Genomic DNA, 21,564 nt, shown 5'->3' on the forward strand with positions numbered 1-21,564 from the left:
CACCCTCTCCTAATTCTAGTTAGGACTATTACTGTGTTTGGGGCAAAGCAACATTACCTACACCCAAAGAAGGCGGTCACGTATTTGCCAATATAACTACTTTTTCAGTAACCATGAGAAATGTATGCATTCAAGTTATCTAAAAAACTGTACTCAAATACATTGAAGAAGCAGCATTAGCGACATCCAGGGGATGATTAAACACAGGCAAAGGAAGAGAAGTTGTAAAATTAAGAATAACCCATCCATCACACTGAAAGACTGGTTTTTTTCATTAACAGCAAGAACTGCAGAGGAAAGCTCTTTTGCACTGTCTGTATTTGGAATCACTAAACTGGTTAGATTAAAAGGTTTAGAGCCATCTCTTGTAGAAGAGACACACTTGGAAGTTACTGGGTGGCCACGGGCTAAAAAACAAATTCAGGGTACCGTATATATTATTACTAGAGCGTTACCAGGGTGAGGACCCTAGAACACCAGAATAACAGGGATGTCCCAAAACATGGGGTTCTATAAGAGGGCTATGTGGCTTCTACAGATCATCTGAGGAACATTCTCTGGCTATATCAGTGGCACACTAAGAGTTTCCAAAATCCCTTACTCAATGGTGTAGAAAAGCAGCACGCAAGGGTGGTTGCTCCACTTTAAAACCAATGCAGACCTGGATGCCTTGTGCCTTGCTGCTTCTGTTCAGAACAGCTGGGAGAAAGGCAAGGTAAGAACTGTGGTGCTGACAGAGATTCCCCCACTAGCTGGGCTACACTTCCAGGCAAATCTTGCAGACTTTAGGGCTATTTACATCAGCAAACAACAAAACAGGGGACCTGGCCTCAAGATTGTAGGATAATTCCTTATTTTACTTTTTATTTAAAAAAAAATAACCAACAACTAAACCAAAACCAACAGAAAACCAAACACAAAAGGACCAGGGCCTAGCATCAGCATAAAGCACTTTGCCTTGGGCATCAATCTAATTAAGAATTTGTTCACACCTCTTTCTTATGCTTAGAGTCAAATGAAAGATTTGTTTGATTTCACTGCTCTGCAAATAACCCTTATAAACTTCTGCCATTCTCTCACCTTCCTTTCAAGTGCTATCTTTTTGTCCTTCGATGTTCTAAATTATTAACATATTTTACAGTGTGCTCAAGATAAAAGAGATCTTTCAACCTTCATTCTCCCACCCCTTGGTTGAGCCAGTCATGTTGTTTCTCTCTGGATACCTTTGATCAACCTGCTTGTCGGATGTTAAGCCACAGGACACCCCTAGTGAGAAAAGAATCAGGAGGAAGCCTTTCAGCAATCCCTTGCCATCAGAATTTTCTGCTGAGCTAGGGCAGCACTTTGAAGTCACCAAAGCTTACAGCCAGGCTCAGAGAGAGGTCATCCTTAATGTAGAAAAGCATAATTATAAAAAGGAGTGCACCTCAGTTATAAACATCTTATGAACCTAAACAGGCAGAGTAATACATATGGTTACAAATACTCTACTAGTGGAAGTTGCTACTGGGATAGCAAACGATTTATTGTCTTTTTTGACTCCAAGACTGGAATTGCTATGAACAAGGTCGTCTGTAATGTACTAAATCCTTCTGAACTATTTTTCAGCCTGTCCTTGTTGTGAATTGCCCTTGTGCACACAGCAAGTAGTACGTTCCTCTGCGTGCAATCTGGCTGGTTTTCTCAGGATTATTTAAAGAATATTGCCAAAAATGAGACTAGCACTAGTCCTTAGAAAGCATAGCAGACAGGAGACAAAGCACCTTGAGCTCCTTGCAAGTGTGTCAATTCACATTCCTAATCCATATTATAAACTGAAGACAGCATATGGTCTCTGCTATACTTCTGTGCTTATTTACAACCACATATTTGAAGCTGAGTAACAACATTGTCAGAATCCACATGTAAAAATAAGACAACATGTTTCCCACTGTCCCATTTATGTCCTCTCCAGAACTCATATATTTTCTCTCAATAATCCCTTATGGCACTTGTCAGTGTTGTACCCGGTTTCCTCACCACAATAGTTTCTGAGGGGCTGTACAATGAATGCTCACTGAACACTTATACGGGATGGTAGCATTTGGTATACCTCTTCTGCCAGTGCTCTTCAAGCTGGTGATCATACAGACTGAAAATTACCTGAACAAGCAGAGTGCATACACCAAAACTGCTGTGATGTGCATGGAGCCAATTCCTTCAACATTGGCTGAGACAACATTTCCAACAGTCTTTTGTAAGGGCTTCCCCTTGTGCTCATGAAAGACCCTCTCAGGTGAGACTGCCCGGTGCCTATTCAAGCACTGAGGAGGTTTAATGGACTGTTATAAGCAGAACAATAGCTTTTGGCAGCTGACACTGGAACCAGGAGATTCTGGAGGCAGACAGCAGCCCTTCCAGGGTCCAGAAGCGCTGATGTGTCCCAGGCAGGGTCCCGGGGCCACCTAGAGGAGAAGGAGCCTCGGCAGCAGCCCTGGGGCAGCCTCGGTGCGCAGCTGCAGCGTCCCGCAGGATCAGGCTCACCTGTGGAGGAAGCAGCAACGGGGCCTTGTGTTGGTTGGTTTTTCTACAGGTGTTTGATAAGAAAAAGAGCAAACAATCTCTGTTAATGAAACCACCATGGGATATGCCCTGCTTTTCCCCCTGGCAGGCACACGGTTTGAACTACAACCTGCCTATCTGTTACAACACTCTGTTATGTGTTATACAAACCAAAGGTCACAGATAGGAGCCCGTAAAGAAGTGTGAAATTTAAAGCATTGCAATTCAGCATCCCATTACCCTGTACACAGGAAAATCTGGAGGTGGATTGTCATTGGAAAAGATGCCAGGCATTTGTAGCTGGAGATAATTTCCCACACGTGGTTGACAAGATTAAAGCAATAGCGTCTGCATCCAGATTGCAGCTCAAACTACAGCTTCACTCGTGTGTTGCGTTCCTGGCTGTGAACTCTTTCTAGAAAGGCACCATCCAAGACACCGTACCGTGGCCTTCCATCCCTTTGGATGCCATTCTGAGAAAGCCAATACCTGTTCAGACCAACTTCATGTTTTGTGCCTGCTGGTTATGAAAACCTCTTTTAGACCAAGAACGTTTATTATTTTTCCAGATGCAGATGTATAGGCCTATACAGGATCATCCTGTTTACCAAAGCCCTAGTTATGTTCCTTGCCCAATTTAAGCAAATGTGAGAACTCAACAGAAATTGTAATACACAGAAGACACCATAATTCCTCATGTATTGCAAGGCTAATGTGAGAATTTTCTTAGAAAATTGAGTTTATTGATAAGTTCTGAGGCTCCCGCTTTGTTTCAGAAATAGTACAATATTTTGATAGTATGAGTGACTGGCTATGAACGTTCAAGCACAACACAGAAACAAATTCTGGTGCAAAATTTATGACCCTCATAGAAAAAAAAAAAAAAACAGGCCAAAGGAAAAGGATGTCTTGGAAAGGTGAAATGACTTGACCATGGTCACATCGTAGTGGCACAAATGTGGAGAAGTGAAAGATTACCCACTCTCAGTGCTGTGCCCTTTAGTTAGAGACTGATGCCTCCAAGCACTGTTGTACATGCGTGTCCCATGTTTTTAGTTTTTCAGAACAATTCTCATAGGCAAAAAAAATCAGAAGATACCTGTTACTGAGAAGAAATTCCATGTATGTGCATTTCACACACATGGGAAACCATGGAACAGGATTGCTTTATGGCAGCTACTCTGTCTGCTACGCCACTCATAGCTTTTTTATATCAGGTATTCAGCTAATAACTATGTTTGAAGTTTTATTACACAACTGACATTTCTAATGCTTGTGTCTTTCACCTTGGTGCTCTGGTCCTGTGGGCTGTTTTTTTAACAGGATGCAGTATAAGAGACACTTGGATCTCTTTTTAGGCAGTGTACACAAAATGGAAAGAGGCCAGTGACTTGAAGACTGAAAAGACAATTTCTTTTGTCATGACAGAGATCTTCCGTCAACATGATCCTGCACACTTTGTAACACTGTGGTTCTTGTTTACTTAATGACAGTATCTGGCTGGCTCTTGAAACCTGAGCCTGGATCCAAGCTGTATGGATCTTTACTGTCCAGCCTACCTAAATGTCATTTTAGCTTTTTATAGATCTCAACACAGCTGCGTGAATTACTTAGTGATGGCTACAACTGATAAGCCCAGAAGAGTTAAGAGATGTACAGTTCTCTAAGAAAAAGTGCAATACCCCGTATCCATGTGTTTCACATCTAGTATAAAGAGCAAAAGATCATGGGAAGTTTGGAATGCAAAATTAGCATTGCTGGGTTTTCAACTCTGAACATAACCATAGTCTGATTTTAATACAAGCAATGGCATCTTTGACTCAATAAATATGTTCACCTGTGAATTCAAAAAACAGATGTATCTTCACAGTAGTTCCTACCCCTTGTCTTTGCTCTAGGCCCAGCAGAGGTTAGAACACCTAAAAATACTGAGCTATTTAGACAACAAAGTAAAAAACAATTACACAGCAACAAACCACCAAGGGCAAGAGAAAGGCACAAGTCTTGGTAAAACACCAAGCTTGAATGCACAAAACAGATTCCTGTTCCATTCCTACTCAACATTCAACTGAAGCTTATGGCACCACGTTGGCAAAATAACCAACCAACGCAAACCCAACCAAATAACAACTAAATATTTGCCTGGTAGTAATGATGCAAATATCCTTAGACTGTTGAAAAGGTAATAAAATACTTGCTTATCTGTACATGCAGTCTCCCTGATTTAATCCTGTAATCTTTTGTTAGAGAGTTTGTCCAAGCTAACTTCCTTCTCCCATAGTTCTTTTTGGTTGTCATGTTTGTCTTCATAGGCTGTTTGCCTTTCTGGTAGGAGCTCAGGCACATCTGTGGTTTGGAAAAAGGAAGGAGATCAATAATGACTGAAGGAAATAGAGTACAGCAGGAAAAAGTAGAAAAGATGCTTCTAAGGCAAGACAAAACATATTTTTCATTTTAAATGCAGGCCCAAGTTTGTCATAATACATGAAACTGCATCTGCTGAAAATGTGCGGGGAACATGCAGATTCACATGCACTATAAATAGAGAAGTATTTGTACAACAAGATGCAGAGTAATGTAATAAGCTACATTTTTCATCTGTATGACAGTTCTGCCTGAAATATGGCCACTAATCCATTTATACTCAAGCTTTATAGATTCTTCCAAGCTCTTCTGGACAACTGCTTTTTAACCTGACAAAAATAAAGTTTCTTTCTGAGGCTTTGAATAATGATGTGTTCTGAATGAGTGAAATATCCTCTCCATCACTCCCAGCATTATCAATATTAACAATTCTGTCAGCAGGATTCCAGTTTACTCTTTTATAACTCCAGGACTCTGCTGTGTTAACAGTATTATAATTTGTTTTTGTCAGTTAAGTAAGCCCATATGCCTCTAATACAAACAAGGAACAGATTTATTGAGAAAATAGTGCTATTTTAGAAATTTTTTTCTGACTAATTTGCAGCCAGTTAGTGATGTCATCTGCTTTGAATGTTAGAAAATCACAGTGCTCAAAACCACTGAACTCATGTTTTGTATATTCTCTGAAAAAAAACTCAATCACTCCCAAAAGCTTAGAAAACTTACACTTTTCACATGCAAAACACGTGGCTAAAATGTTTTAGGTTATGAAACAACAGCCCATACACTTATGAAGAACATGTAAGGCATTTTCCCTTTAAGGTATTTTAAAAAGTATCATTTTTAATGTGTCCCTTATTTTCTTTCCAAGCACAGGCTTGGTAAAAAAATCAGGCTTTTAAGGGAAAAAGCAATCATAAGTCAGTGTAATGAGGCTACTGAGTCCACTGCTTAGTTGTTGTGTGCTCTCACACACAGTAAACAGCTTCTTTTCTCTCAGGCTGTCAAACTTAGGTTCTGCTCCTTCCGCTGCTGATAGTGAAATGTTTAAGCTGCAGTGATTTGCTCTGCAGGATTTTACAGTTTTCAGTTTCTTCTGTCAAAAAACTCAACATTTCTGGAGATCTTTGTGCAAGAACTAGCTGCAGGGCCCTGAAGCGAAAGCAAGTGGCGTGTTGAGTGGAGTCAGCAGCTTTGTAGTGTCTACTGGAGTCCTCCAGTTACACCAGTTACATCACACTCTGCTGGGGAAGGGGTCTTGCTCAGCACTGCAGACATCTCTTGTGCCTGCCAACAGCTTGGCTTCAGTGAAAAAACAGGGAGATTTTCCTCTTACTCCGTAAAGGTTCAAGTTCTCCTCTACGCCTAACTCTTGATAGGAATATCTGGTCCCAATATTTTATAACATTTTTAAATCCCACTCCCCTCTTTGATTTGGGCATTGAGTTATTTGAAACAAACAAATCTAATGCAGTTCTAGTTGGGCCTTGGATGATCTGACATTTTAGGATTGTCAGGAAGAGTAGGTTTAGGTCAAAGTAAAATATATTGGAAAGAATAAGAAGCTTCATTTGTCAGCAGACAAGGACAAACTTCAGAGAGCCATTAGCAGTGCTCCTCTTGAAGTAGGAAATATTTAAATATTTCAATTCAGTGTAAATATTTTTATATTTTTATACAAATATTATTTAAATATTTAAAATCAGTGTATAGCACCTGTATTCCAACAGTATCTCTATATAACATCTCTTCTCTTCTGCAAAAAAAAAGAAAAAAAAATTAAAAATGAAGTCTTATACTAATAAAAGTGTGCAAACCACCTCCTGACTTCAGACACGCAGAACCCAATTCTTCTTTCAATTGTATAACTTCTATTTTGGTAAAGCTTCTATATATTTGAGTTGAGCTGATCCCAACTTCCTTTGGGAAAAATCAAACGTACAAACTCCAGCCAAAACATTATCCACCGCATGCTTTAAAGCAGGCTGTTACTCAGTTCTCACTGAACAATTTGTTCTATACTGTCACTTCTGAATCGGTCAAAAAGTAACCTGTGGTCATTACTAAAATGCTGGGGATCTGCACATGTATTTATAGTGACATTGATTTTTCTTCCATACTGTCTAGTATGTTTGTAATTACCAATGTGATTTTTTTCCCCTAGGTGGAAGCACATTTAAATCTACAAATGACAGCATTAAAATACTTGATTCAAGATTCCCAATAGCATTACACTACAGTGAAGTTGTGCCAGATTTACACTGGTGAAAGAGAGCGGAAAATCACATCATATATATACATAGGAAAGATAAATTTATATGGTAGTGATTCTACCTTGTGATGGGTAGTTTTCTAGCTCTGTTTTGCTCATTTCAAACAATCCTGTAGCACTTCGTTTCCTTTGCCTTCTGATGAGCAGAGAGATGATAGCATTGCATCTGTAAGCAAAATTATAACTTGATAGATAAAATCAATCTAGCATACTCGTCTTTAAGACAATTTTATATAATAGAAAACGCCCACTTCAGCTGTTTTCCACAGCAATTACTTACAAAAAGCATTTGGAGGCAGAAATGAGTGGCGGTTTCCTGAAGAAATGTGCTTGACTTTTGGTTTTGCTCTTTATTTGTGAACCAAACTTGAAGCGACACACACGCTTGTTTTGACCAGGATGCCATCCCTGTTGGTGTCTCTGTATCTTGGTCTGTCTAAACTGTAAAATACTTCTTTCCCCACCTGTTTTTAGCTTTCGCCCCACTCTCTTGTCTCAAAGTTCAAAGTCAAAGTTTATGCTTGAGTGAAAAGCAGAGAATTAGACTATCAAATCCTCTATCCTAGGCCAACAATGTAGGACGTATGCAAGTCTCTTTCTCTGATCTCTTCCTAAGAACAGTTTTTAAGTGTGAAATCTCTGGGAGATGGAAAAATCCACCTGACTGAGCAGTTGTAGCATATAAAGAGCTGAAAACCACACTGGGTGGAGAGGCTTTGTCCTTTAAGTGCTGAGAGCTTTGACCCAGAATCCATAAAGCACTAAACTAACCCTACAAACAGTAGTAAGGTGCTCTAAAGTTAATAGCTTGGAATTAACTGCCAAATTGTCAGTTTTGAAGATAATTAGGTGGTAAGAGCTTTGCTGGCTTGTGACTAGATTGTTGAACACCTTTCAGGACTGAGTCTCAGGAGTGTATGAAATAGAATGAAACTATTTCATTCTTCAAATGATGAGAAATGCAAAATACAACCATAAGAAAACACAAAAAACCACATTGGTTGTGTTCTTGTTTGTTTATAAAAGAGGTGATACTACTAATATTTGTATCCATAACCTTATCACCTAATATGGTCTGTAGACTTGCCACATTCTTCCTCGTTATAAAATTGCAAATAAAGCAATCTTGCCTTGTATTTTAAACTCGTTTTGAATCTCCCCAATCCTGAAAAGCAGTTGTGTACTAGGATTGAAATAGTACAAAAGAAGGGTTAAATAAAGTTCTTCAAAATCACTTGTGTCTTCTGCTTCCATTCCCCCGGAGTCAAGTACTGCTTTTCAGTTTGAACTCTGATCACTTCTTCTCTTCTGTGTCAAAATATGACTGGAGCTGGAGAGAAAACTGCTGTAAAGAGAATAATATGTGGACAATAATATGCTTTAAAATTTGAGCCAACCCAGAAACTTGTTCAATACCTGTCACACTGCCTTGGCCTTTAGAGCATACTTCTTATGTTTGTGTTTCCTGGAACATTTGTGTTTGTAGTGGAGGAAAACAGATCCTAAATATACTGCTGTTAATCAGATGTTTACATCTCTCACGAAATGAAACCAAGGAGTCATCAAAACAGAGCATCTGGTCACTGCCTTCTCTTTCCGGCCACAAGATGGCAAACTAGCTTTTTACATGCAATTTAAATCGCAGCAGCTCTGGTTTTTATGGATCTTAGCAAAACCTACACACAAATTCTAACTGTATATTCTTTGCAACCTTCTCTTAGCAGCAGTGGTTTTACAGAGCACAGGGCAGTTGAGTTGTGTGCTTGGGAATGCCTGCGATACCAGAGCGGGAAAATTAAAAAGATCTAAGTATATTTTTACTACACACGTTTTTATTTTGTGGATTTCATAGATAATCATGAGCAAGAAGGGGAACTGCCACGAAGATGAAGCCCTGAGCTGTGACTGCTTAGCTGGGAACTGGAGGCTCTTGCTTACATCCCCTTCTTGGTCACTAGAACCCCTAAAATGTGGTTGTAAGCATAGCTGGTGCAGAAACATTCCCGCTAGCTGGAAACTGGCTTGCAGCGCTGCCTTGGACGCCTGCAGACTGGCACATCTTGCCACTGAACATTCATCTAGTTTCCCAGATTAATTTTCCAACCTGTATTGGACCTCAGGTTCTGGTACTCACATTGTTGAAGGTATTCCTTCTCTACCTTACAGTAGTCTGGCATAAAATACAGTCACTGCAATAAAGACATGCCTATTGTCATTTCCCTTGCCAGTCTCCTCTACTTGTTCAACAAGCTCCTGGAGAACACATTTTTGGCTTTATTCTTTTGTCCTTGCACCCTAAGTACCACTCCTGTCCTTCAACCTGAGAAACCCCCTCCCAACCCAGTCTCTACTGTGGTTGCTAAAGTGCTACTTTAAGATCCACTCCACTGCTTGCCCTGTGATTCCTAAAACTCACCAAATTTTAGTTGCATTTTTATACCTTGCATCAACACATTTCCCTGTGTTTCATCATGATTTCTTTAACAGTATTCAGGTCTTCCAAAGGATGGTGTGTGATGACCTGCTCATTACACCAGGAGAAATCACTAGTCCCTGAAGATTTACACTGATTTAACGATGTAAAAATTGACTCAGTGCCACTGTAATTAGTGAGCATGAAAAACTGAACAGGGGCAAACTGCTCGTAGTACTGTGAACAGCATAGTATACAAAACCAAGCTGTATTTCAAATCTTTTTTATAGAGGTAATTGAATTTAGAGATCCAGTTTTACGAAGAAAACACTTTAAGTATGAACATTTGCCTTATTATGTAACTGAAATGAAGATTGCTGCTGCTGCACTTATGTCAGCAAGTTTTTGGCCTCTTTCCTCTCTAATCCCATGCCAGGAGTTAAGAACAGACTGTGAGCTTTTAAAAAACAAGCATGTTTTGTGAGCTGTTTGCAATTGAGGGGGGGAGAAAAGTAAAAAATGAGAGGCAACCTTGTGTTTGAACCTGCAGCTGAACGCTTGGACCTGTCTTTGATCTATCAGACCCAGCAGTTCAAAGGCCAGAAGAAATCTGTTAAAAGCCCATTATCTGCTGCCACCAGGTGGCACCGAGATGTCCCCATTCCTCATCACCAGACGCCTGGCCCTGGCCCCCCAAACCACAAAAGTTCACCTTTGCAATTTCCTCTCTAGTTCTTATGAATTTTGGCGGGCGTTGGGTGGGTGGGGTGGAATCACTACAATGGGAGATGAAGACACCACCCTAAAACAACTCCAGGTTGCCTGAGCTGTATGCAGAAAAAAGGACATTTGCAGCATTTTCTACAGTTTCAGAGGATGGTGTGCCACTGCATAATGAAACAATTATCAAACATATAAAACAAAAGCGTTCTGTTAAAGGACATAAAAACAAGGAAGCCGTGTCAAAGGAAATTTAACCCTATATTCTAGGGGCTTCTTCTGAAACAAAAAATAATTTGAATTCAGGACTTGCTGTCCTTCAAATACAATAAATCAGTCTTTTCCTCATTAACTGATGTTGAAAACAAATGGAATTAAAAGGGAATTTTTTTTTAGAATGTTGCACAGTTACTGCGTAATAAATAAGAAAGAAGAAGGCTCCAGTCACTTCTGAGACACAAGGCAGCATCCTGGCTTTGCAGCTTCCCTAAGTATTTTCCACTAAGCCACACGAGAATTCAAGAGTAAAATTTCAGAACCTTGATCACATCTTCAGTTGACCTTGAGTGTGTGGAACTTCACAGCTACAACAAGGAATTTGTTCCAGGAAGTCAAACCTGTGCTTGATAGAGTCTTCTGTATGAGAAGCGAAGCTGCTGATTTGGTCAGGTACACTGCCGACTATCAGTTGTCCTTCCCTCCCCAACTTGTCCCTCCCCCCATAGATGCACCTTACAAGGGAACATTCTACTTAGGAATTGAAATTTAAGATAAGGTGAGAAATACTATATTTTAAGGACACATAGGGACAAATATGTAGAATCTGAAAAATATCACAATACCACATATTGCCACTTACAAAAACCTCAGGTGTAAATCTTCTGGCAATTTAGACTTACATATCCCCATCCCAGTCTTCTGTTCCTTTTACAGGTTTTGCTTTCCAAAAGTACCCCATGGATACTGCATCTTCAGAAACTACAGTGGCATTGTTACAAAAAAATTACATTTAGAGAGAATTATACACTAACCATTAAATTCTCCAAAACCAGTGACTACATGAGTCCTTCAGATTTTTGAAGGGCTCATAATAAAATCCCATTTTTATTATATGTTGTTGTACACATTTTATTTTCTTGTAAGTCACTATGAATATTCCTTTAATGAGTCTGGTTCAGGACCAAATCAATTTACAGCTGAGTACTGTTACTGAATATGGACCCCAACGTCGCACTCTGGCCTCACATCCATGGGTGGCAGATTCCAAGGAACTCTATCAAAATTGCACTATCACTTTCTAGCATAATTTGGTATTGAATTTGGCCACTTACACTCAAGGGAGTGACAAAACAGTACGCTTGCAGCTGAAGCACAGTTGGTCTCTTCTGCCTGCGAAGGGATTATTTGGGTTGCCAAAAATTATTCCAGAACAGTCTACACTTCTTAGCTTAGGCATTGCTCTGTCTAAATGCAACTCAGCTACTTATAAAGACACCAGAGGGCAAGAGGAAGGGCGGCTGTCCTTGTTAGAAATTCTGTCTCTCATCAAGCTCTGCAGGATCTATGCTTCCAACAGTTTTGTGGCTCTCCATTTTTCTTACACAAATAGACTTCTTCAAAGGCAGAGTGCAGGCAGGCAAAGGAGCGGGATGAATAATCTGCTCCCTTTGGCCTTTGCTGTAATTGTACTTAGATATATTGCTTCTGGACCCCAGCTGGATCTGTCAGAAGTTTTTCTGGAACCAAACACACTGGGGACTTCCTGAGGTGGCTTTATTAGGAGCTACCTGGAACTAACAGCAGCAGGACTACTTAGGTGTTTTGCTTCAATCGTGCTGCTTGTCTTCCTCACCCATAATCACCTCCAGTCTCCTGAATAACCGCGAACTGGTTGGCTTTGTCTTCATGATGTAGTCCAGAAGTAGCACTGAGTTGATTGGCAGGAGGAAAACAGAAAATGGGAACTGCCTGGTATTTGTTTTCCATACACTACAACAAATAATAATAAAACCCTCATGCTGCAAACATGATTATTAATGAGCACATATAAAGGAATTACTCAGTTTTGTTAGTAATTTAGGTATAGCAAAATCCAGCAGTAGAGTGTTGGTCTTCACGAAGACCACAGCAGACATACATACACACTTCTATTATCACCCCTCGATGCTTTAATACTTGTAATTAACAACTTCTCAATATGATGTGCTCAATTCAAATTCAAACTTCCAAGACTGTCTGCAGCCAACAAGGTCATTCTCTGACTGGAAGGCCTTTAAGCTAAGGATCACCCCTTGTGCTGAGTTTGTACTATGCTGACACATTGCCTGATTCCAAATTGGGTACTGAAGACTAAATCTCCAATAAGGATAAACAGACATGGCTGTCCCAAGGTACATGAATTCACACCAACACATCTTCTTGCCTGCAAGTTTTGGACATCTGGCAAAAACAGCCCAACTACAGGCACTATCCTACTTACACTAGGATAAATCTGGCGTGAGGACAATATTAAGTCCATTACCTTCAACTTTGCTAAACCAGACATGTCATCTTACACAAATCTTCCTTTTGAGGTAGGTATTCTAGACCATGTCCCATGGTAATCTTCAAATGAAATGCTTCTAATCCCTCAGAAAACATAAATACAGAACAAGGGAGGAGTTTGGCAATTACAGAATTTGTTAGTTAAGGCAAGCTCTCATGTATCACTTTCACAAAAGAACAAAATCAATTAAGTGGATTTAAAACCCTTACAGTATTAGTGGCAGACAAATGACAGACAGAAATAGGTGCACAAAGCTCCAACAAGCCCAAGAGGAATGACTTGCACAAGAAATTGTTATGTCTGTTCATTACTCTGTTAAAAGAAAAAGCAAAAGCAAATATTATTTTAATATTCTGTCCTTTCCTTCTGCTCCAAGGAAAAGAAAATATGTTTTAAATCATTTATAAAGCAAATCTAAAGTCAATGGAAGAAATATTTTGCCATTAGGCAGAGTTTTGTAAAATCCATTTGGTATTTTTGCATGAGTTTTCTGCCTTAGTTTCAAAGTTACTACAGAAACATTGGACATAAATGAAAAAAAGTGCTTATTTAACTGTGATTCTTTTATAGTCCATTACATCACTGCACAGGCTATACACTCTGTAGGCCTTGTTCCTGTCTCAGATATGTTCTATACCTACACTATCTTTTACTAAACCAAGTGAGAGCAACTGCAGCCTAAGCAAGGTAAGGCAATTCTCAGTCTCATGTCAGCTTAAAAGAGCCTAAGCTGGTAATACCATGACCCCACTGTCTCCTGTCCTTTTGTCCGCACATTCCTATCCCTCCCCAGGGTTCATCTGATCCTGCTGTGAACACAGAGGGAAGTCATCAGAAAACCAGTAAAATAAAATAAAACAAAGAAGGATCATTTTCTCCTAGTTTGGCTTCCTGGGCTGGGACATCATAGGGTCAGGCAGGCACCAATGCTGGGGTGAGGGAGGGGGCAGGACCACGGCCACTTTAGAAAGGTTTAAACTCCCATAGACCGTCATCTTTAATCAGAAGGTCTCCTGCAGCATGCTGCCATTCCCCTCAGTACCGGTTCTGGCATCTGTGGGATATTTCTGCCACCCAATTCTATCCACAAATCGGGGTATGAGCTGCTTCCTTCTCCAGGGTTGGGGATGGCCTGTTCAGCAAGCTGACATGGTTTGTGGGAGGGTGCGAGTTGGTGTGGGCACAGAGCAGGGCCGCATGTCTGGGAATGGGAAGGGTAATCAGCCCTCCCATTTCTGACAGAAGTCACGTTGGATCCCATCTCATGGCTTCTGCAACAATCCTCCTTGCCACTGCCCCAGCCCTGTGTGGTTTTATGCCAGAGTTTTACCATTGACTTTGTGAGATGCGATTTTTACGTGTGTGTCTACCCTAGAGTAAGGCAAGAAAGATGTTCCTGAGGCCCACTGTGCCGGTAAGAGGACAGGAAGCACTTTTCCTCCTACGCTGCTCAGAGGACTCCTACCATCAGTGGGTCTGTTTGAAGACTGTGGCTCTGTGGCCCCATCACCATAAAACTAATAGCTATCAGGAGCGCTGGAAGGCAGCACTGATCACTTCCCTAAATCCCATCTGAGCCCACTCCTGAAACAACTCAGAATACTGAACTTTTCTTTAGTAAGATGTTTTTATGGGAAGGAGGAAAATTAAAAATTGCATCCCCTCTGCTGGCCCCCACCGGAAACCTGGCAAACTTGCACGAGAGACTTGTCTACTCTCAGCTAGCCAGCATTGTCTGACTTGGCGCCCTCCTAAAGCTCTGCATTATCTCATTCTTATTACTCCTGCTTCTATAAAAATAATTGATTGGGGGGGCAGATTAAATTGTAAACAAAACATATTGGACCAATGCAATTTTATACATAATAAAACATTGAATCACTCACTATCTGGATTATGGAATCTTCTGTGATCCCACTACTACCTATTGTCTTTCAGGAAGTAACAAGGAAAGTGAGAGGAAGACACTAGTTATGGAAAATACATGGACTCTTGAGCTCAGCGATCAACATTTTTTTGTCTCTTTGATATCCTTCCAACCCCCCTTGCCACTGCAGCCCTGTAAAATGTCAAAAGCTGCTTGCCAGAGGCCTTTGCTTTTAGCAATATTTAAAGCTGTGTCCATAAAAGGAAACAATTTCATTACAGATCTCAATTTCCTTCCATTCCACACTTGGAATTTGTGATGAAACCAACGGAACTTGAGCATCAAAGGCGCAACTAGATCAGCTTTGAAGACAAACTGGAGGTATTTGTTTGGGGTTTGCAATCAATCTGATCAACCTGAGCAAAAATTCTACAATGAAATCCTATTTCCACAAGCACTAATTAGAATTTAACTTCATTAGGCCCAAGCTTTCATCCTTAATGTCCCAGACACATCCACATTGCTAGAGTCTGGAAATAGAATGAGTTCGGAATCCACTGCAATAGTATTACTGGGGCGGAGAACTTCTTGTCCTTAAGAAAACTATCAGCAGGCCAAGCACCGCCAAATTCTGGAGAGAAGCAGAGGCAACTGAGCTGAAAAAAAGAATCTGGCTCCATCTGCTAGTTTGAAAGCTTGCTTCAGGAATATTTCAACAGTGATGCCATGTACAACCCAAGCAGTACAAAAAGAAATACATCATAAAAATGATCAGATTTGTTTTCTTTTCTTAGAGTGAATTCACTGTTTTCTCTATGCTAGTTATTAATATCATAAATGATCTTAAAATATGCATTGCCTGAAATAACTGTCATTGATTAGGTAAAATAAAAATATAATTTGGCCCAACAATGACAAATTTCCTGGCTGTGCTCCTGTAGGCCAAGAACTTGTTTCATTTAGGAACAAGAGTTGCTGGCAGTAGCTTGGAAGGAAACTGCTTGCCAAATGTCTCCATAGGAAATTAAATAATTGAGAATATTCACTAACAGGAAAAAGAAAATAATTGCTCTCTTTAGTATACAGACCCAAACATCCTGGACCTAACACTGCTTCTTCTGAAACAGTGGCAGTGAAAGCAGAATATTCGTTGCAGTTTGTTACCTGTCAAAACTGAGAGAAGACCCTTCAGCTGGCTGGTAAAACTTCAGAGACGATAAACAGTCTTTCCTGATGTAAGAAAGTTCTGCAATGGAAAACAGAGTATTTTAAAACATTTCTCTTCTGTACCTGCCTGGCATAAACTGAAGCTGTGCTGACCTTGTAACAGAGTAGGAACTTACCTTCCTTCCTTGTCTCTAGTAGTCATGTGTGCCGGAACTGGCTGTGCACACATTTACAGAGAGATTGGGCTGGATTCTGTTTGCGTGTCGTGTGTCTCCCCCCAGCAGCGTAATGGAAGACTAAGGGAAATGAGGGAACATGAAGAGGCAGCTCACCCATTACCCTGATGGCTTTCTGAAAGCATAGTTTTCTTGCTGTCAGGCTAATGGGAATTTCAATGTAATCAGCAGACTCTTGACGCTTTCTGTCACTGTAATGGGCCAAAGCACGCGATTTGTTGAGTAAAAGAAAATTTGCAGGATCCATACCTGCACCCTTCCTCTCCTTGTGGGCACTTACTAAGCAAAGTAAGAGAAGTTCTGCCACAAGTCTCACTCCCCAGACAACCCATGCTGCCGTTCTGTCAAACAGAAGCACTTGGGTTTAATCAGCCCCTCTGCTGCAAGTATGGCACATGCATCCTTTAAAAAGCCTGGAAAAGAGCTTGTCTTTCTGTGTAGAAAAACAGCATGTCACTGCTGGGAATCACTAAGGAAGAGAATTCCTGACTAAAGGGCTCATTTAAGGGCCAGCCAGGAAGGAATGCAGAAATGGGCTTCTCTGGAGGTGGAGGACTTTTAGGGATGTTCCTTTGGGGGGAAAATGTTTTTGCTCCATTCTAAAAATATCTGAGCAGAGGAGGAGAAAGACTTGAATGAAAGTTTCTGAATATTTTTGATGGATGGTTTGAATGGACAGAGTTTTGTTTCCTATTCGTTTCCTTGAGTAAAGCTGGTATGTATTGAGTGCTGTGCTGTGCTTAGACTGGAGGATGGAGAAACCAGCTAGGGTGTTAGAGAAAAAATATTCTTCACTTCCACTGCTTTGTGTTGGCTGTGTTCACCAGAACACATGGATTGCACTGGGTCTCGTCCACCACTACACGTTTACTTTCAAAACTCTCCTTTTCGTTAATTAAAATTAAATCATCATTCAAATTTACTTGTTAAGCAGGTTTCAGAACTGTTTAAAGACTTTTAAATATTCTTAACATTTATTTATTAAGAATAACAAAGAGGGACAGTGTTGCCTTCTGGGTGCAGGCTCTTTCTAACAGAGCAAACCCATTCACCTTTAAAGATATATTGTTTTTCATCACTTCTGCTGTGTCTGTATTGATTTTGTTTCTATTACTGAATTTGAAAGCATCACCTAAAGAAATGTGAACACACATGAGTCTAAAGCATAGGCTACCAAAACTCTGATTTCTTACTTAATTAGTAAAGTTACACAACTCTATTCTGTCAAACGGGTTGCTTTGTGACCAGAAGTCACAGTAGCCATTTAATTTAGGTATTTGGAAAAAAAAAAAATACTCTGTCTTCTTGCTCCTTTCAATTTTTCCCTTCTTTTTTTTTTATAAATCCCAGCAGACAGCTGTAAATGATACATGACTCACTTTGCCATTTGTTCTACTCATAATCAATGTGAAGTTGCCTGGAGAAATCATGCATACAGCTGGGGGACATTCAGTTATGAGAGGAGAGTGCAGTATCATTTAAAGTGGTGGCAGGCAGTGAGGCTGGCAATGAGAACAGAAAGGCAGAGTGCTCCACAAAAGCATCTGGATTAATTTGTCTTTAAATAAACAAACAAAAAACAAGGTGGGGGAGAGGGGCAATAACTCTGAAACATAGAGGCCCATGTGGCAAAATGAAACAATGCTTTAAGTTACCAGTGATCTTAAGACTCATCCCAACACTCTTGATCAAGGTTGAGAATATAATAGCCCAGAAAACTTAAAAGTAAAATTATCAGCTTCTTTAAAGCGTTTTCCTGAAGTGCAGAGAGCTGACTGGGTATGAGCCTCTTGAGCAATTGACTTAGACAAGATAAAAGAGTGTAAATCCTAAAGATCAAAAAAAAGCAGATAGCCTGGACTATCTAAAAATTAGCACTGGTAGCAACTGCAATTGTAGTAATTCATATCATCGTCTGTTTTCATCAGAGTTAAGGAGCTGCCAAAAGAACCACTGGTGAAGAAATGCAGAAGTGAAAATAAATTATTCCTGTTTGCAGAGACAACTGGCCAACAGATCCTGTTTACCCAAGCTCAGGAGTCATCTGGGAATTTGTACTTTAAAATTCACAACCACTACACAAAGCATATTTTAATAGTTTTTCTCACAGAGAAGAGACTTAAACCTCCATCTTTTTCCTTTTCTGGATAACAAGTAAAATATTATTTATAGTTAACTTAGCTTTCCACTTCTCAGGGCTGTCAAGGAAGCCTATGCATGGAGTACCGAACCACTGCACAAGGGGAAAACATTCAAATACTGCACAGCTTTTCAGATAGGATAGCTTTGTTGCTAGGCACTAAAGGAACTAGTGATCATTACTGTTTGCCCTGTATATCTTGTATTTTTAAATGACTCAAAAACGTATCTACCTGCCTATGGAACTATTTACGTGGTTTCCCAGATAAGTTCCCATTTTTCTACCCAGAAAAAAAATATCTCTCCTGGCAAAAACTATTGAAATATCAGCATTTCTCCAAGACTTCTGGACATCTAATGGCCAGGCTAGAACAACAGCACAACAGTTCTTATCAGCCTGTTTCATTTCAGCCCTGAAAAATCTGGTGACAAACACGTTGATAAAATGAACAGGGGTTTGCAGCAAATCCTACCTGGAAGGTGCCCTGGCTTCTTATCCTGTCGAGAGATATGGCAACACTACCCAGGTGGCCCATGACTGTTATCTTTCCCCTTGTCCTCTGTTTTTTCTGATTTTTCAGGAATTTACACACTCTTCCCTGAGGTTCTCATTAACAGTGTGTCTATATGGTGATTGCCATAGCAATTTTGTAGGCCTGTCCTCCTCCATGGAAAAGAGCTGTTATGTTGACAGCATCCACCTCGTGTTAACAACTGCCTGGATGTTCTGAATCAGTACAGGAACAAGCCAGGAGGTGGATACTACTGTCAGCTGGGTTCTTGCCACCCTCCGCAAGTCACTTGGAACAGCATCATTTTGAGGAGCTGCACAAACTCTCACGGAGAAGCCAGCACTTAATAAACTCAACTGCATTACAGTCAGAAAGATGAAAAGCAACAATATGCAAACCAGTATCTCCCCATATCCCTGCCACCTGCGGCAATAACAGAATATGGGAGAAAGAACGCACAACCCTTCTTTCTGCACCGGAGTGGAACAATCCAGCATTTATACCGTAGACAGCTATTGCACCATGCACAGCGGCAGCTTTTGTAAGATACAAACCAATCATAGTGTTAAGTCTTGATCCTGCTCTGTTAAGTGGTCTGCATATTTGCAGGACTGAGAGTAACTACTAGATAAAAATAAATACATAGATTATATTGCAAAGAAATTGCCTACAAAGCAGTTCCTGAAAGCAGCATTATTTATGCTGCAATGATGAGCACTCAGAAATGAGGAAACACAAGATTTATGGCTTCTTGAGCAATCTTCATGTCTTGGCTACTTAGGAAGGCTAACTTCCTTACGAGGGGAGATTTTTTCAGCACAAATTGACTTGTACCCACATACAAAAGTAATTTTAACTTTTTTATCCAGTGTCTAATCCATTTGATGCCAACTATCTCTGTGAAAAGGAAATCCCTATTTCAGGATACAACTTATATAAATCTACTTTGGAATAATTATTATCTTTCTGGCACTGTTTCCTGCTATAACGTAATACAGTGTCCGTTTGTTTATTCTCCAATGCTTCTAAGTTAGTTTGCCTGGATTTGACCTCTCTGAAATGCTAGCACACAAGACACGCACACCCCTTTACGGCTAGGACTAATGGCAGTTTTACATACTCGGCATCCAACCCACCCTCAGCATGGCAGCTCGGTCACAGGGTTTTTGCTGTTCCCACTGGGATCTGCAGCCCTCTGCACAGCCTGAGCTTTTAACAGGAGTTACTGGAATTATCAGGGTCTGCAAGCAGCTCTCAGACTGCTAAGGGAGAAGAGGCAATGACCTTCCAGAGGAGGAAGAGCATTCGCATTGCTCCTGCTTACTAGTGAACTCTGTACAGATCTCCATGAATATGAGTGTCCACAGCTGGTGCTGGATTCTTACTGGGAACCTTACATTTCTGTTTCCCCCTCTTTGTCCAGAAGACAAAGCATCACTGTATGGAGTTCTGTTAAAAACCTAATAGTTCATTTTCCATCTTCTCATGGTCTAGCAGTATTGTTACTGCACCGGCAAAGATGGGGTTTTTTTTAAGGCAACCGTGGCCATCCAGCAAAGTAGCTGCCCAAATGTACGGAGAAGCTTATTCGCAGTGAACAGGAGTCACATCCACACAACCCAGCAGTTGCCCTCTGACACTGCTTCCACAGAAGTCCGAATGAGTCATGACGTGATGGGGGAGGAATCATAGCAAACCATCATGAGCCAGTGCCCAGACCCTGGCAGTCCTGGTAGATTCTGTTAGCAAAGGAAGGTTTCTATTCTGGACACAGCATGTTTAGAATGAAAATGTGCAGAGTCAGATAAGCCACCATATGGCAGGAGTGGATGAAGTGGAATAGAAAACTGACATGCAAACTTTTGGTCATACCAGCAGGAACCTAGAATTCAGCGTGGGCTACATAGTAGGGCTTTAACCAAAGCCTCTGGGCTGATGGTAAGAACTAATTTGCCTTTTTTAAAAAAAGAAATAAAAATCTCTAAAACATTCAAGTTGTTCGGTGCTTCAGAGATATAAAAATACACTATGAATTGTAACAGCAACAGAACAACAAATATGGTACCTAGGGTGGCTCCTGAGCCAAGCCAAATTCCCAGCTCATAGCTGCGTGCAAGCAAGGTGAGACTAACCAGGACCAGTGATAAGCCGCGGTGCAGATGCCTTCAAATGGCAGTCACCTTTCCTTCAGTCACAATGAAACCTGGGAATAAGCCAGGCCTACTGGAGAGGAACCGCATGCCGTGAAGTCTGTTTGAACAACATTGGCTCAGCACAATGCTTTTGGGTAATACTAATGCAAAAAGAGAGCCAGCAGTCTTTAAAGAAAACAAGCTGCAGCCTTCGCAGACCATGTTTTTGTTTAATTTGCTTGAAAGGTGGATATGGAAAGGTGAATTTAACCAGAATGAGGGAAAACTCAGACTGTGGCTGGGAAGGACTGCACCAACCTCTCAGAATCTGGTGATGGAGCTTGGGAAAGGGCTTGGGGGCTGGCACTGTGGAAGAGAAGTCTTGTATAAGAGCTGTGTTGGGCAAATGAGTTGATGCTTCTGCAGCAGGCTGCTTGCAGGGCAGCATCCCTCAGCTAACCTGAGCGTCCCTGGGACACTGCTGAGAAGGGTCACGTGCCCTGTGACCAGGCCCAATGGGGTCCCTCTCTCCGGAATGTGGAGTCCTAGCTCTCCTCCCTGGGTGGAGAGATTCCCCAACCTTCAGCTCCCATCCCTCTCACATCCACCATGCTATGGCTTTCAATCCCCTGCATTCTCCACCCATTTCCCCCATC

General features: G+C 40.8%; 1 long non-coding RNA gene across 2 annotated transcripts; it reads right to left on the minus strand.

Moving 5' to 3' along the window:
* Positions 1 to 414: 414 nt before the first annotated feature.
* Positions 415 to 16,497, minus strand: LOC128852833 (uncharacterized). Of its 2 annotated transcripts, XR_008450885.1 has the most exons (5): positions 16,066 to 16,497; positions 15,887 to 15,968; positions 7,240 to 8,522; positions 6,622 to 6,661; positions 415 to 4,887 (listed from the first exon to the last, which is right to left on the minus strand). It is a non-coding gene; the product is annotated as an uncharacterized LOC128852833 (long non-coding RNA). The 2 variants fall into 2 exon arrangements; XR_008450886.1 differs by lacking the exon at positions 7,240 to 8,522.
* Between the last annotated feature and the right edge of the window lie 5,067 nt (positions 16,498 to 21,564).

This window comes from Cuculus canorus, chromosome 8 (assembly GCF_017976375.1).
Source record: "Cuculus canorus isolate bCucCan1 chromosome 8, bCucCan1.pri, whole genome shotgun sequence".
In the NCBI taxonomy this organism is placed as follows: domain Eukaryota; kingdom Metazoa; phylum Chordata; class Aves; order Cuculiformes; family Cuculidae; genus Cuculus; species Cuculus canorus.